Raw genomic sequence first — 18,079 nt, 5'->3', positions numbered from 1 at the left:
ACCCTACGTCCCGCAGCTTCTCAGCTTCCACACGGCACTGGCCACCAAGGATACCTACCTGGCACTGAAAAACAGTCATAGATTTAAGTGGCAAACCCTCCAGGAAAAGGTTGTTTATACCATTCTCAGCCATCTCCTCCACTTCTGCCTCTATGCTCAGTCTCCTTTTCAAGAGATGCTTGGTGGAGGTTACCGGCAAAGTCGATCAGTCTGGCAGAGGAGCTCTAAGGTGGAGATGTTCTCAGTAGGTGAAACAATCGATTAATTCATAGGATTCTATTATTTGTGCCTATCTGTAATCAGATACCTACGCATACTCCTATAGCCCTTGAAACTTTCCCCTTCCTGTGACCCATTTCAGTCCACACTCACAGGTATAGAATTATGACCAGTATTCTTATCTCTCTGGTACAGGATGTTTAGAACAGCCTACGAGAGCCAAGAATGAAAATAAATTTCTTTTAGACCTGTATAACAGATTACACATGATGAGAGAGCTGTCCCTCTTGTTGCATACTCTCAAGTAACCTCCACAAAAATTAAAAAATCTACTCCTCCCTATTTACGTCAATGTGCATTTGGAAAGAAATACATTGACTCTCTGTTACTGAAACATTTCCATTTGGATCTTAATGCTGGTGACCCAGATAGATGTTCATATCCACTTACCATGTTGCCATAAGATCAGACCTTTTATGGTAGCTTCAGTGAGTTCTGTCTAATGTAAACATGCTGGGAAGGATAGGAGGCAGTGACAGAGATGGACCTTGCACAGAATTACTACTCTAGAACCATGGTCCAAGCTGTGACATAAGTGAGGTAAGAGAATGAACCCCATTTCCTTGCCCAGACCATGACTTGCCCCAGGGTACTGAGACCTTTCTATTCTCCTAGGTCCATCTTTCCAAGTCTCTTGGTGATGCCTAACCTGCCCTAGGCCTCCAGCCTGGGGATGAGCATGGGATTAGGGTAGGGGGAGATATTAGGAAGGAAGGGATTAGCAGAAGCTCAGAGGCATGGTATAATGGAAAGAACACTGGTTCTGGAATCACAGGACCTGGGTGAAAGTCCTGCCTCTGACACCCTTCTTTCTCCATCCTGGCCTTCCTGTATAACACTGCAGATCCAGATTCCATCCTCCTGATTCACAGCCAGAGACAGGAGCTGCAGGAAACCCTTTACCCTCAACCTTCCTATCAACATTCTCTTTCTCTTTCCCTTTCCTGGCTAGACATTGACTCCATGTCCCCTACAGGAGGGAACTCAGAGTCCCCATTGCATTCTAACCCTACAGTTACTCCCTGGTTCTTAAGGTTGGTAGACTAGACCAATATACAAGCCTACTCCTCCCTCCAACACCTTGCCAAATGGACATGGCTACTCTTGTATAGTCAGGGAATCAATTACAATCCTTTGTGTAAAATGGAGGACCACCAGTCCTTACCATCTGACTTTTCTCTACATATACCCTCTACATCCCTAGGCCCTGCCATCTGATTTGCCTGTAGACCCTAAGGATGCCTGGGCCTTGACATCTATCCTTCAGATTCACTCTTAGGACCAACAAGGCCTTTGATCAACCCTACAGGCATGCATACACACATACATATGTGTGTATGTATATATGCATAATACATACATATGTATATGTATAGATACAATACATATATGCCAATATGAGTGTGTATATAGTCTCTCCCAATTAGACTGTGAGCTCCTTGAGAGCAGGGACTGTCTTAATTTTATATTTGTATCCTTAGAGCTTATCACACAGCAAAAGTTTTATTGTTGTTCAGTTGTTTTTCATTCATATCTGACTCTTGTGACCTCATTTGGGGTTTTCTTGCCAAAGATGCTGGAGTGGTTTGCCATTTCCTTCTCTAGTTCATTTTACAGATAAGGAAATCAGGGCAAACAGGGTTAAGTGACTTGCCCAGGGTCACAAAGCTAGTAAGAGTCTGAGTCTGGATGTTAACTCAGGAAGAGTCTTCTTGACTCCAAACCTGGTGCTCTATGAACTATGGCACCTCCTAGACAACCAAAAATGTTGAATGAATGCTTTTATTCATTCATTCACGCTCACTTCCTGTGTGACCTTGGACAAATTACTTCACTTTCCTGGACCTCAGTTTCCTTGTCTGTAAAACGATGGGCTTGGACTAGCTGGCTTCTGAGGTTCATTCCAACTCTTAATCCATGATCCAGTAAATGTGCACATCCTGCCTCCTCTCCTGCTCCCTCCCCAATGTCTTTCTGATCTGTAAAATGGTGGTCATGGTCATAAGGCTTGCACTACAGACCTTGGAAGCTGGTTGAGAAGAAAGTGCTTTGCCAAGCCTTAAGCACTATACAAACATGAGTGTAAGGTGTCATGTCTTCAGCTGGTGCCCAAAGTTCCACCACAGTTTCAGGGAACAGGACAGGTAGAAAAGACAGAGACTATGTAGATTACTAGAAAAGGATTGCTGAGGTTCATAAATGAGATCAAATGTCCATCAGATGTATAAAAGGATTTGTTTTTGTTTTTTTGGAGGGGGGAAGGCGGGGCAGTTGGGGTTAAGTGACTTGCTCAAGGTCACACGGCTAATAAGTGTTAAGTGTCTGAGGCTGGATTTGAACTCAGATCCTCCTGACTCCAGGGCTGGTACTACCTAGCCACCCCTATAAAAGGATCTTTAGGTCTTCAAGGAACTGAATAGTGACTTGATGCTCAGTATTACACAGCTAGTTAGCACTCTGGACTTTGACTTTGGGTTCTATGACTTGCTTCTGCCTTTCTTAATGACCCTAGACCCAAACTTTGCCTAGCCTTAACCGCTAATGGCCGTTGCCTCAGACAAACTGAGACCTGGGAAAGACCTTAGCTCAAAAAGGCCAAGGCCATCCACTGCATCCTGGGCCATCTCCAGTCTTCCTGATCTGTATCTTGCCACTGGACCCAGATGGCTCCAGAGAATAAAATGAGGCTGGTGTCTTTTGCACAGCCCTCCCTCACGTAAATCCAATTCATTTGCATGTTGTGGTTTCACCTTCCTGAAGTCATGGTTCTCTTTAGGAGCGAAAGATAAACAACACACAAGGCACAAACTAATGTCTCTGTTAGACATCTCTTCCAGGCTGCCTTATCCTTTGTTTGGGGGTATTTTTTTGTGCTTGAATTGTAATAGTAGATACTCAACAAATACTTGTTTTGTGGATAAAAATAGGTAAGCGATCAAATAGCAAGCAGGCGGCAGATAGTTGTTCTCAGAATGTTTGTAAAGAGTCTTAAATAATCTCATCCCACAGAAGCCAGAAGTTGGCAGAAAAGTGACTGGTTCTCATCACCCATTGTGATAGTGTGAGGGTGGATCTGGTGACCTTTTATTCAGCCTTGTGCAAACACTGGACAACATCCTCATTTAGATGTGTGAAAGGGGAGGGAGAGGAGGTGGGCTGCAGGATATTTCCCTTCAGGTTTAGATTTAGTCAGTGTTCTTTAATCTCACCTACTGTATTTCCTTCTTTTTTCTTACTTCATATTATTGTAATTAACTATTCTGTTAAGTATAGAATACACTAGGACATAGGAACAGAAGATTGCCCCCATGCCAATGCATATCTGAAAATTATGATGGACTTGTGAGAAAGAATAGTGACCTAGATAGATACTTGAAAGATCTGTGCTTTCAATGATAAGTGGTCCCTCTACCATCTCTGACAGCATCTTATTTACAATTTACTTGGCATTTGAGAGCATTGTGGCCAAAAATTTCATCATCCTGAATTCAACCCAATGGTAAGTCTCTCTAATCTTAGCTAGTCTATCAGAGAGTTAGGGGGGATGTCTACTCCAAGCATGTGAAGACTTCCCCTGGTGGAATGAGCAGATGAGAACAATTCATTCCAACAGCCATGAAGGCGACTGAAGCAGGTGCTGTGGAGAGCTTAGAGCTTGTTCAGACATCAGACACCAAGGTCAGCTACTGCTTCTCAGACCATGGCCAGTTATCCTGACTTTTGTTCTGCCACTGGACTTGAGTGATTTTGGGAGAGAGTGATGCTGACAACTTTGAGCAGCTCTGCCTCATTTAAATGCAATTCACGAGCAAGTCAAGACATCACCCTGTGATGTCATTGGTCCTCTTCGAAAACAAAGGGGGAGCTACAACATCCAGGCTAGTTCTACCAAACTGGAAATGCTCCCATGTGTCCCCAGTGATGATTAGAAAGAGTATCTAATTGAGAATTTAAGAATCTCTATTGTATAAAAGATTTCTAGAATTTATTAAATCTCTCTTGCCTCAGAGCAGATTGTGATCAGCCCAGAATTTTCCTGATACAACTTCTGCCACAATTTCCTTGACACTCCACCTTTCTTGACTAAACTTCCTGTTTGAGAAGCATTAAAAAAAAAGTCTCAATGCCTGTAGTCTGGCCTCTTAGACTTGGGTGCCTTAGTCCAAGTTGCTGTACACTAATAACTTACTGATCAGACTTGTTTCCAAGTGGAGACAAGAAAAGCTGCATATTTGCTGTATATCTTTGCTGTGTTAGGGGAAAGTAAACCTCTTTTGTTAAATGTTCAGTGACTTGTGAGTGCTTCTTCTCATCCCAAAGCTAAATTTGAACTAAGAAGGTTTGCTGACGTAAGAGTAAGCTTATAACAAGGACTTAATGCTAAGACTTCCATTCAGAAACATATCTCTCAGTTGTGCAGCCAAAAATGTTGAGAAAAGGTGTCTTTACAACCATATCTTTTTTATATTGAAATAGAAACAAAGTTTACAAAGCAAAAGCAACAAAAACTTATTTATCTAAATTTTAAAGACTTTCAGGAAAAAGTTGTTTTCTTTGGCAACTCTTTCCCATTACTACATAATCAATTATATCTTGCCACTGGACCCAGATGTGTCTGGAGGATAAAGTGAGGCTGGTGACTGTACTTCCCTCACTTAAATCCAGTTCACTTGCATGCCATGGCATTGTCTCCCTGATGCCATGGTCCTCTTTGAGAATGAAGGACAAACAACAATTCAAGCAGCATGGGGAAGTCTGAGTGCTAGAACAGGTGGGAATGAGGGGCTTAGTGGAGAAATCTTCATTTCTTATGAATCTGTATTCCTTCTCTTTTCACCACCATGCCTTAGAAATCTCTTCATCCTAAAAGAAGGCTGCAGCCTTGGTGTTCACATATAGGAAGAACCCTCCTCCCCTGTGGTATCTCCCTCAGGGGGGATGCTTCCTCTAAGAATCTCCATTTAAGGAGGACACAGGCCAGTCAAGTCTTCATTTCTCTCACCAGGCTGTACTCTGTACTTCTCTATCATCATCCCCCTTCTCTCCTCTTCAGCTTCCTTTCATGTGTGTGTTTTCCCAATTAGAATATAAACTCCTCGAAGGCAAGGGTTGTCTCTTTTTGCTGGTATTTGTCTTTCCAGTAGCTGACTTGTGGGACCAGTGAGTGAAGCCTTGTGAAACATCCCCGAGTCCTACAAGAAATAATCTCTTTCCCATTCTGAGGGTGCCTGTAAGAAACAGATATGCCAGTAGAAGCAGACTCTCTGAGAAGATGTGAGTCTTCCTGGCGCTCCATCCATTGTGCCACTTAGCTGCCCTGCCTGGTTGTGTACCTAGTCTATATGTGTTGATGAAAAAGGGAGATGTCCTTCAAATGTTTCTTGGTCTTGAGTTGGTTTGGATGAAGAAGTAGGATAAAGGCAGGATTAAAGCTTTAGAATTCTGCAACTGTACACAACAAAAATGGAAAACAGAGCCAAGGAGGAACTTCAGGCAGGCCAGAAAGGGAAAGTAGAACAAAAACATTTGATTTTGTTTTCTGACGTTTCTTAATTCATCTAGTTCTGCCTTGGGAAGATTTTGTCCCATGTTTTTGTATGAGGAAGTATCTGAAATCAGATTTGAACTCAGCTCTTCCCAACTCCAGGCCTAGGCCTCCATCCCCGAACCAATCAACCTCCTATAAACATACAAAAACATGGGACAAAATCTTCCGAAGGCAGCATTTTACATCATGACTCTTTTGGAATTGTGGTGGATCATTATATTGACCAGTGCTATTATTATTACTGCTTATTTTTATTGATGTAATTAAGTTTATAAGTTCTAAAGTACTTATTTTAAAAAGCCCAATGGCACTGTCAAGTCCTTTCATGAAGTTCCTCTTCATTTCCACTAATACTTTCCATATTTCAGGTAATGCAAAAGTACATCTGATACCATATCTAGCCAAGGGGAAAAACAGAGGTCCTGTTTTTCAATTAAGTATTTGGCTGTGTGTTGTTTTTTTAAGCATGGGTTCCTCCCTTTCTCTGTAAGTAGGTGTTTGCTAGCAACAATATGATCCTGTAAGTAAATCACTAACAAAAGCATTCTCCTTAAAAAAAGTAAATCAACAAAGGCTTATCTGTCTGAATATGCCCAGAGAGACAAGTGATAATTCTCTTTTTCAGTTCCTGGTACTGGTCTACTTCGTACTATTTACCTGAGATAGCTTTAATTTCCCTTCACTGGGAGATTTATAAAGGCAGGGAGCTTTCTATACTCATGTCAGCAGGAACATACATAATTCAGTTACCTCTTCAGTCACCAAACTTTTTTAAAGCATTTATGATGTGCCAAGTCTAGGTGATACAAAAAAAGGCAAAAACACAATCCCTCCCCTGGAAGAGCTCACATTCTGGGTGCAGGTAGAGAGTGGGGTATCTTGTATGTATTTAGTAATTTCGGAATCTTGGCAATGCCAGAAGGAGGGCATTAACAGGGTTTGAGACCCAGAAAGGCCTCTTGAGGAAGGTAGGATTTGAACTCAGTCTTGAAGAAAGCTAAGAAGGGAGAGTTTGCCTAGCCTAGAAAGAACAGTAACATTGAGACTGGGGATGAAACTCTACTACCTTTTTTCAGTCTCCTAGGAATTTAGGAGCCAATAGCAATTATGGACAATCTAGTACCTGCAGATGATTGTACTAGATGTAGGAGGCAGCAAAGGGGGAAAATATTTATGTTAAACAAGCATTTATGATGTGTTTACTACAGATAGAGTACTGTGCTAGGAACTGAGGGAGGTAATTTATATATATATGTATATATATACATATATATATATGTATATATATATATATATATATATATATATAAAACATGGGCCTTTCTCCCATGAAGTTTATAATCTTATCACTTGAGATCTAAGGAAGTCAATTGGTTCAATCTTTCTGGACATCATGATGGAATGATGAAGACCCAGAGTCCCACTATTATGCATATTTGTCATGGGTTTGAGAGATCAGAGGCAAAGATTCAGTATATGCCAAAATATTTGTAGTGGCTCTCTTTGTGGAAACAAAGAACCGACATTGAAATGGGGTATGGCTGAAAAATATGTTATATGGATGTAACCACATGTTATTTTTAAATAATATAGGTAAAATAGTGTATACATTGGAGGATGCAGTCACTTAGTTCTCCCACCCCTTTTCTGTTTTATTTTTTTGTTATCTGAGGAGTAGAAGGGGAAAAATATTAAGTCAGGTCAATTCAGTAAGCACTTATTAAGCACTGACTTTATACCAAGCATTGGGAACACAAAGCCAAGCAGAACGAAAGACAGACCTTGCCAGACATTGCCAGACCTTACCTTACATTCTGATGAAGGGAAGATAGCACATAAAAAGAAGTTCAAAAGGAGGGTGGTGGTGGTGTGGGGACATAGTAGAGAAAGTTCTAGAGAGTCAGGAGTAAAGTCTGGAGAGGAATAAAGACAGCATTGGCTTGGGTCTCCTTAAAATGGAGGTTCTGATAGGAACTAGCCAATCAGAATGAGATGTGGAAGGAATAGGGGTATTTACAATGTGAAAAGTAGTCCAGGGCTGGAGTGAACTTTCAGGGTGAAAAGGTTTCTATGACTTGGTAGACAAGGGCCTGTGGAGAGTCATGGATGCAGCCTAGAGAAGAATGAAATTTATTTATAAATAAAAATATATAAAACCAAAAGATATTAATATAATTTTAAAAAATTGTAAAAAATTATGGAAGGAAAAGAACATGAGTAGTTGATGCCCTTGGGCACTGGCCATGGCATTCTATTCTGCCCTGTATACTCCAGGAGGCATGTGTCAATAGAATCTGGTTTTGGCTTTGTATTTTCTACCCAGAATAATGAGGTGGTGGTCACTTTGGGTAAGGTGACTGTGCGAATGGATGTCGTATTATATATTGGTCTGTGCTAACCATTTATTAGGAGGAGCAGTTACTTGGGAGCTGTGTCAGGAGACCAAATTATTTACACTTTACCCAGAGCCTTAGTCTGGACATGTTTGTTTCATCTGATTACCTAAAATAGCCCCAGATGACTCTTTGTTGTGTATATAGCAATCATCAGACACTCCATATACATAGTTGATTCTCTGTTTTCTGTATTCATCAAGGGGTAGTGGGTGAGGTATCAGTGGCACAGGCAGGGAAAAACAGATAATCCAAAATGCAATTCTGTTTGATTGTGAAATGCATTCAATCACCCCTTCCTACCTTTCTACCTACAGATTTTCTCTCCCAGGTGACAGATCATTGTGAATATTATGGAAGATATCCAAACTTTGTGCGAGAGTTAGAATAGGTGACCTTTGAAGTTCCTTTTAACTTTGAGACTTTATGATTCTATTACTATATTTTGCCTTACTTGCTGTGAAAATGATTTCTATTCCTTGAGTCTACACTGGTTGATGGGGGAGTGGGTCAAGAAGACTAGGTTAGAGGTCGTGTAGAGAAAGAATCATAAAACCATAGCCCTAGACTTGGAAGGGACTCAAAACCATCTACATCAACCCCTCCTCATTTTACAGATGAGGAAACTGAGGCCCAGGGAAATGAAATCACTTGCCCAGGATAACACAGGTGGTATCAGAGGTCAAATTCAAATCTAAGTCATCTGACTCTGGAGACCAGAAAGAAAGTGAAATTCTTGGTTATTAAGCATAGCTCTTCCATTGATTGGTTTTCATGTGTATGGGCAAGGGGTATCACTTTTCTAGGCGTTGGCTTCCTCCTCAGTATATAGTGGAGGTGGGATTGGATTATCTATAAGGGCCCTTCAGCCTCCAACATACAATAACCACTACAGAGGCATCAAACTCAGGCCTTCCCTGGGGCAAACTGCAGCATGCTTCCAGAACCAGATTAAAAAGTAACTGGGAGGAACGGCTAGGTGGTGCAGTGAATAGAGCACCAGCCCTGGAGTCAGGAGGACCTGAGTTCAAATCCGGCCTCAGACACAACACAAAAATTATGCATGTGACCTTGGGCAAGTCACTTAACCCCAATTGCCCCTCAAAAAAAAAAGGCAAAAAGTAACTGGGAAATGTCTAACAAAATAAAAATACACTACACCATAGATAATGTGAATTTGAGGTTTTCTAAGTCAATAGGCAGCTAAAAGGAATCAGTTTCTATTTGAGTTTGACATTACTGGGTATCAAGTGAATTTTAATCTGCTTGCTACCCAGTTCTCTGATGTTTGTAACATGAAATGAAGACTATAGACATAATTAAATACATAAATATATTTTAAAATACTCAGATTTAGGGGAAATGGCCCTAGTCTGGGAATCAGGGTCCTGAGTTCTTTAGCCATGTTTTTCCATCTAGTGGAACACCCTTGTTTTGTTTTGTTTTTTAATATAAGGAGGTAGAAGTCTTTGGAGGTTAAATGACTTGTCTAAGGTCACACAGGCAGGAAGTAGGAAGTGGCAGGATTTTAACTTAGGACATCTGCCTCTGGAGCTCTTCCACATTCTTTCCACTACCATGCTACTTTACTGTGTGATCTTGGGTTTCGCCTCTCTATGCCTCAGTTTCCCAAGAGATATGAAGCATTTTGAGTTCTTTGTTAGAAAAATGTATTGCATGGTTAAAGCTTTGCTTTAATGAATATATAAATAGCATGTTTCTCTTCCATTTGGGCAAAGGACAATGAAGAGGAGGCCTTGGCTGCCTGTGGGTTTTAATGAACTTCTTGGAACTTATTACTGTATATGTAGTTGCTAGGCAATACTCATTCTGGCTCCTGAGTTGGTCAGCCCTTTGGGAACTGTCTAAAAAAGGCTAAACTTCTGAATTCCCTTCAATCCCCTTTTCACAAAGGCCAGAGCCATCCCAATTGCCTATTTGATCATCCATTTAACCATCATCACCTTTTTGTTCACTGACCTCCTGTTGTATTAAAAACATTTTTAAAAAATGCTGTCCTCCCACTTCGCCTGGTATGTCCTCCTCTGGGGAACACTGTCTTCTTTTAAATACAGTAATTCCCAGGGATCATTGAAGGCTCCTTCCAAAGGGAGGCCTGGCTGATTAGGAGGCACTTTGTAGGTGAGATTTATTTATTTCTACTTTCCCACTTGCACTCTCACTTTGGGGATTATATACAGTAATGCTTTGTGCAATCCCCATAGCTTAGGTACAAAATTGTGCTTCTCACCCTGCTGGTGACCTTAGCCCTTGGGATCCCAGAAGGGTTGCTCAGCAGCAGCCAAAGTGGAAGATTTAAGGAGACGAGAAGGAGTTATGGGATCCCAAATCGGAGCCAAACAGAAGCTGACGCATACAACGTGAGGTGCAGAAGGCCTTGCCTTGGGCCCCGATGAGCAATGTGTGCCTCCCTAGGAGCAGGAGGAGCACACGTGAAATCTCACTGGACCATCAATCCCAAGGGCCAGTGTTGATAGGACAATTTGAAAAATCCTCACTTTTTTTTCCTTTTTTTTTTTTTGGAGGGGGGAAGGCAGGGCAATTGGGGTTAAGTGTCTTGCCCAAGGTCACATGGCTAGTGAGTGTGTCAAGTGTCTGAGGCTGGATTTGAACTCGGGTCCTCCTGACTCCAGGGCCGGTGCTCTATTCACTGCCCCACCCAGCTGCCCCAAAAAGTCCTCACATTATCCAGCCTCGGACTGATTATAAGATGGAGCTTAGATTAAATCAGGTATGGTAGAAAGTACATGGAATTTGGAGTCTGAGAACATGGGTTTCAAATGTGAACTCTGTTACTGCCTATATGACATTGGTCAAATCATTTCCCCCCTCCCTGATCCTATTTTTTTATCTGGAAATTGAAAGGGTTTGACTAAAGAATCTCTTAAGACTCTTTTAACTTTAAATCCTATGGTCTTATACCTAGGCCTGGAGAACCTCAGGAGGTATTTGAACAAATAACACTGGAGGAGCATTGCAGTGAGCATATAAATCTTGATCGTCTTCCAGGAATAAACGAATGGATGGATGGAAGAGCAAAGGAATGAATCAGTGGTTGAAAAATCATCTTTAGAGCACTTATTATATGTCAGCCAGAAAATGTAGGAAGATACTCAATGGGAATTGGGACTGGCCAGAGTTCTGTCAGTCATATCAGACGCTGTATCAGTCCCCGCACTTACCTTGTCCACATTATGATGTAGGAGAAAAAAAGACACCGGCCCAGAACCCAGGTTTTCAGGAGCATGGTAGAAATCCGTCACCCCTGGCTCCATTTAGCATCAAAATGCCCAGGCTCTGAGGGACTTCACTAGTGGTTGATTGTTTTGTTTTCAAGCAGGGAGGATCCTACAAATGCTAAAGAAACTTAGTTATATTATGCAAAGCTCTGATTTATGGATACTTCAGATTAAAACAAAATAATTTAAAACAGAAATAGCATTTCTCCTCCTCTCCCTGGATATGAAGGACCACACCCAAAGGCGTAAGGTTTTTTTGTTGTTGTTGTTATTTGGCAAACCAGATAAAGTGCACAGGAAATAATGAGCTCAATGGCTAAAACCCAGAGATTGTTTTGTTTTATTTAGGATGGTTTCATAGAATAAACATACCAAAATCCAAAGTAGAAGGATGGAAAAAGAAGAAACTCCATGTGGTGGAGGATGGGGAAGTTTCAGGGGGGAGACGCAAACCCTTACCATCTTGTGCTTAAGAAGCCTTGAGGGAAAGAGAATAAAAAGCAATGTATATGATTACCAGTGCCTCTCAAGCACATTCCTGGCAAAGAACCACATTCTTCCCTCCCGCGAACATCCTTAACCATTTTCCCTCCAATGAGAACCTTCTGTTGCCTTCTTGGGAAAGCTCAGATTTAAATGAGGAGACCCAGGAATAGTGGAATGCAGTTTTTTTTTTTTTGTCAGAAACAACCATGCCAATTTCCAGGACAGGGAATTTATAGTGGCCCTACCAATTCTGGCTCTGACCCTTGATCTCCTGGTGCCAACATGTGTCCAGAATTTGCTGTTTTACATATGGGTTTGTTCTACGTTATAGAAATTTGGAATCCTAAGTCAGCTATAAAAGTGTGGGACTTAGAGTCAGGAACACTTGATTTCAAATTCAACCTCAGATACTTACTAGCTATATGACCCTAGTCAAGTCACTTAACTTCTCTGTGTCTTGGTTTCCTCTTCTATAAAATAGGGCTAATGATAGCAGCTACTTCTTAGGATTGTTGTGAAGATCAAATGAGTTTATATATGAAAAGTGTTTTGTAAACCTTAAAGGACTATATCAATGCTCTTATTATTGGTGTGGTAGTAGAAATGTTAATATTATAGTGTTTGGTGCTAAAGCCTTTTTCTCTTCCTTCCCTTAGTCTTTCTTGCTTTGGGACAGTAAAGCATCCTAATCCAGTCTCCCTTCTTAATACAATTGAATACCCCAAATTATTCCCCTGTGCCTTTCTAGAGAGAAAAACCTTAGCCAGGAAGAGAATGAGACATTTAATATTACTTTATGCTGGTTCTAATAACTGGATATTGCTGTTTTAGGAGCTAAGGAGCCATAAACACATATGACTAGCCTTTCCCATGAAAATCTGTACCAGATTTTCCTGAAATGGATGCATTCACGACTTTTCCCCTGTCCCTGGACAAATATCCTGTGCCATTTTGATACTTGGGAGGGATTTCAGAGGCCAATTAGTCCTTTTGCCCATTAACAAAAAGAATCCCCACTATAACATAGCTGACAGTGGTCATCCAGACACTGCTTGAAGAACTCCAAGGATGGACAAGCTATCACCTCTCAAAAGGCAGCTAAGTGGAGCAGTGGATAGAGAGCTGTGCATGGAGGCAGAAAACCCTGAGTCCAAATATGGCCTCACGTACTTACTAGTTGTGTGATTCTGGGCAAGCCATTTAACCTCTGCCTCGGTTTCCCCATCTATAAAATGGGGATAATAATAGCTTCTACCTCCCAGCGTTGTTGTGAAGATCAAATGAGATAATAACCGTAATGTCCCTAGCACATAGTAAGCACTATATAAATGCTGGAGGCAGTTTATTCCACTTTGGGACAGTTCTCAATGTTAGGAAGTGACATCAAGCTTAAATTTGTTTCCTTCAAAGTCAGTGTTGTTGATTCCTTTGTAGGTCTTCTACTGTATATGTCCCCTTGTAACTTTTGAGGTAACAAAGACATTCCAGCCTCTTATCAAAGCTCTGACATAGTTTCAGAGTGTTATCCACTTAGAGCTGGAAGGAGCCTTAGCTTTTTGGTCTCCCTGGTTGCTATGGAAGAGAGAAGAGGGTGCTTTTGTCAGATGCATGTCTAGGCATGGCCTTTGAGAGGGAAAAGGAAACAGGAATGGGAAGAAAGATAGTGGCAACTGAGTTGCATCTGTCTTCTCCCTCCCTCTCCATTATTGGCATTAGATTTGATGGCATTTGGTTTGGGGAGCATTCCAGCAACACTGCATCTGAGTTTCAGGGAGAGATGGGGGATAAACAGACCTTGAGGTAAAGTTCTAAGACACCTTCTGGGCAGAATGGAGATCTTGAGACTCCACTCTATTGCGCTCTCTCATGAAGCTTCAACCCTGAGAATCACTGAAGGCTCTCCAGTGCTTTCTAAACCAGGTGTAGGATAGCTACTTATATTCACCTCCTGTTTCATAGGAAGAGTGGAGGTTTATGATAAGACATTGGATTTCTGGATTAGCCGCACTTTGTGGCTAAAAGCCTAAAAAGGAGAGACAAACTCCAGTCTGAAAGAAGTGCTTACTTAGGGAGGGCATGAATGGAACATGTAGATTTTATGGGGATAGAAAATGGACCTGTGGTTTCCCTTGTAGGGAGAACTCCCAGATGGCAAAGTTTCCTCTATCAATACAAGTCCATATTTTCTCTATAGTCTTAAGGACTTGTCTAGAGCACGTAGAGGTTGAGTGCCTTGCCTAGGGTGAAAAAGGGAATATGTGTCAGAGGCAGGCAGGACTTGATCTCACTTTTCCTGGCTCCAGGGTCAACTCTCTGATCATGATTTCATGGTGTCATCTTCCAAAGAGTTAATATTCCATGTAGTTTTTTCTGCTTTTACCACTCACTAGTTAAAGTTGAATCAAGTTAAAATGTGAGTTTAAAATCCCTATCTGAAGTAAATGTAAGATAAATGAGGTAGTGGGAAAGGAAGGAAAAGGAGTATGTCAGGTAGGTGGGGGGATGAACCCCAAAGTCGAGGGAATCATGCTCTTAGAGAACAGAATTCAGTATGTAACCATGACAAAACTGGCTGCAGGGTGGGGTTGGGTACTGGTTGATTGACAACTATATGCCCTGGGGTCCAAACTGTTGACAGGATCCAAACTGCTACCCTTGGTTACATGGCACCTTAGTGGTTACACCTGTTTATATTGTCACATTAATATACCCTTGACTAAACAACAGAGCAGAGGGCCATGACTGGATGAAGCTGGGGGGAATATTTCTGCAGCCCCAGCTGAACATCTCTTTATGCTCAGGAGAACAAATATAAATTTAGACTTTGTTCTGTGCCCTGCAGTTGGGGTGGTGTGTGTGTGTGTGTGTGTGTGTGTGTGTGTGTGTGTGTGAAAAGAATGTGTTTTTCACATGGGTTTTATATCTATGCCTATTAGCAGTTGGAAATAATCAGACTATTTCCATTCTTTCGCGCTTTTCCCATTGACTTAGAAAATGGATCTCTGCCATTTCTTTCTCACCCAGATTGGGAGGACGGTGGCCAAAGCTCCAATCTACAAAATGTTTTGATCTATTCAGAAAAAAAGGGTCATGGTCAAACTGTGAGTTTGCCTATTTCAACTTCCACAAACATTACGTGTGATGATCACGAGGAAAAATACAACAGTTAGATTTAGGCATTATCCTTGTTCTCTTGGTGCTCATTATAGACACAAATAATTATAATACAAATCATAACATGATAAGTGAAAAGGAGAGGGGCAGACCAAATGCTTTTCAAGGTCTGAGTGGGGGAAGGATTGTCACTTACTGGAGGGATCAGTGGAGACCTCATGGAAAAAAAATGGCATTTGAACTGGGCCTAAAGATGGGTAGAATTTCAACAGGTGGAGATGGGGGGAGGACATTCCAGGCATAGACCAGTATGAACAAATGCCCAGAGAAGGGGCAGTGTAGGGCACACGTAGGGGATGGAAAGTCTTCCAGTTTGGCCTGCATGTCTATACAATTAGAGGAAGGAGCAATGAGATAAGACCAGAACGGCAGAATGTAGCCAGATTGTGGATGGTCTTCGATGCTGCCACAGTAAAATGTGGTTCTCCTCTGGGAACAGATATAGGAAAGTTCCACTGTACTCTGCCTGCGTCAGATTGCACCTGGAGTATTGTGCCTTGTTCTGGGCTCCATGGCTTAAGAAAGATTGATTAGTTTTAGATTGTTCAAAGGAGAGCAAGGAAGATGAAGGGCCTTGAGACCATGTCAGAAGTATATTTATTGAAGGAACTGGGCCTGTTCAGCATGAGAAGAGAAAAATCATGGGGGGCCAGCAGGGTCATCATAGTTATCTTCAGATATTTGAAAGGAAATCATGTGAAGAAGAGATGGGACTTGTCCCATTTAATCTCCAGGAGCAAAACTGGGGTAATGGACAGAAGCTGCAGAGAGGCAAATTAGTTTCCATGTCAGGAAAACTCCCTAACAATCAGAGCTGTCCAGAAGTAGAACAGGTGGGTTCTCCCTTCTTTGAGCTCTTTAAGCAGAAGCCAGACACCCATTTGTCAGGTATGTTACAATGGAGATTCCTCTCATGTATGGGTTGGACTGTCTATGCCCACTGAACTCCTTTCCAACAATCAGATTTTGTGATTCTGTCTATTTAATAGGCAAAGGAGCCCTTTAGGCATCTAGGTGGCATAGTAGTTAAAATTCAGGGCCTGGAGTTAAAAGGACCTGAGTTCAAATCCAGCTTCAGACACTTACTAACTGTGTGACCCAGGGCAAGTCACTTAGCCCTTTTTGCCTCAGTTTCCTGATCTGTCAAATAAGCCAGAGAAGGGAATGGTGAACCTCTCCAGTATTTTTGCCAAGAAAACCCCACATGGGGTCATGGAGAGTCATACACAATGGAGATGACTCAGCAGTAATAAAGAGCCCTTTTAGGGGGTTGAGCAGAGGCATGATTTTTATCAGTTCTATGCATAAGTGAGTACCTTAAGGCCTTATAATTTTATTGGTTTGTTTTCCCTCTCCACTGACACAGATCACAACACTTTCAAAACTTAAACTTTGAAAGAAAAAAACATACAACTTTTGCTTTGAGAGTAACAGTGGCCAAAATATTAAACACACTGTGGCCAACCTGGAGGTAAGCTTCTCAAAACGTAATTAGACTGATCCTCAGACAACATACAGGTCTGCATAGGCCTCAACTCATACAAGAGACCTGTGCAGAAGAAAGAGTAATCAGAGCAGCTGAAGGAAAGCTTAGCAGAGAGAGACTGTAGATGAGGGAAGGCTGGTTGGGTTATTGGGGTAGTTCACTGACACACGCCTGCCTCCCAAGTAGGAGGGGCAGTGAGTAGCTGAAACTGTTTACAGCTGCTGCTCATCTGGAAGAACAAAGGCCATGTGGGGAGACCAGCCTCACCCACCCTCTCTTAAAAGCAGGCTCATTTAACATGAAGCAGAGCACTCACAATTAAACCCAACACACTGGCTTAAACTCTTTCTTCAAACCCTGTTCTTGTGATCTGCCTCAGATTCGTTTTTCTGACTCTCCCTTTGGCCTCAAACACACGACCCAATATTCTATGTTACAACAATAGGAACAGTAATATGATATGCATATAGTACAGGGAAGGAGGTAGTAAGAAGGATGTAGTAGGAAAAAGAGAGGTTTTACAAAGCGTTTCATATGCTATCTCATTTGATTCCAGCAACAACCTATGATAATAATAATAATAGCACATGGATAGCATTTACTATGTGCCAGGCACTGTGGGTAGTATTATTATCCCCATTTTACCAATGAGGAGATTGAGACAGAGAGGTTAGATTTACCCAGAGGCACAAAGCTAGTATCTAAGGAGGCATTCAGACCCAAGTCTTTGTGACTCCAAACATAGCACCCTGTCTACCATGCTGACTCCATCAATACTTCTAGCCCATTAAGATACCACCCTATTTATGGTTAAAGTTTTGAAAATAACATTAGCATTTGATACCTTCACTTCAGCGTTGTGCTGGTAAATGTTTCATAACTGATTAACCAAAAGAAAATGTACACAGGATATATTTTTTAGTTTAATTTGCACCATCGACATTTTCTCTGCCACTTGCTTAAGTCTAGACCAGGGGTGGGGAACCACTTCTAGTTTGGATTCAGTCAAAGGGTCACACTTGAGGACCTAGAGGGCTGTGTGTGGACTCAAGGCTGCAGGTTCCCCACCCCTGATCTAGACAATCAACAACAACAAAAAATCAAACTTTTGCCAACTTCTGAGGGGTAAATGAGTGCACTGAAAATTTAATGATCAGCTCCTTCAAGATAGTATGAGCTGGCTCCAGCATACTTCTACTCTGCTTCCTCATTACCCACTGCCTCCGTAACCCCTTGCAGTTGATCTTCCTCCTCTACCAATCTTCTGAAGCTGCTTTAAAGTTTCCAATGACTCTGTACCTTCTTGGGCAGAGAAATGACCTGGTCAGATCTATGATTTAGGAATATCGGTTTGGCAACTGCTATGCGAGGGATGGTTTGGAATGGGGAGCGATGGGAGGCAAAGAGACCAATTGGGTATCTATTGCAGTAGCACAGGTAGAGGTAATGAGGG

The 18,079-nt window shown here is 41.7% G+C and overlaps 1 long non-coding RNA gene across 1 annotated transcript; it reads right to left on the bottom strand.

Annotated features, from left to right (window-relative positions):
• Window positions 1-4,747: 4,747 nt before the first annotated feature.
• LOC138151222 (uncharacterized) lies at window positions 4,748-11,959 on the bottom strand. The gene is made up of 3 exons (XR_011165764.1): window positions 11,424-11,959; window positions 7,634-7,940; window positions 4,748-5,727 (listed from the first exon to the last, which is right to left on the bottom strand). It is a non-coding gene; the product is annotated as an uncharacterized lncRNA (long non-coding RNA).
• Between the last annotated feature and the right edge of the window lie 6,120 nt (window positions 11,960-18,079).

The sequence above is a fragment of the Petaurus breviceps genome, unplaced genomic scaffold, assembly GCF_028583685.1.
Source record: "Petaurus breviceps papuanus isolate PSGF00001 unplaced genomic scaffold, PetGlider_PUasm1.0 90895, whole genome shotgun sequence".
Taxonomy (NCBI): domain Eukaryota; kingdom Metazoa; phylum Chordata; class Mammalia; order Diprotodontia; family Petauridae; genus Petaurus; species Petaurus breviceps.
The sequence above is the reverse complement of the archived record's forward strand: the minus strand, read 5'-3'. Positions and strand labels throughout refer to the sequence as shown.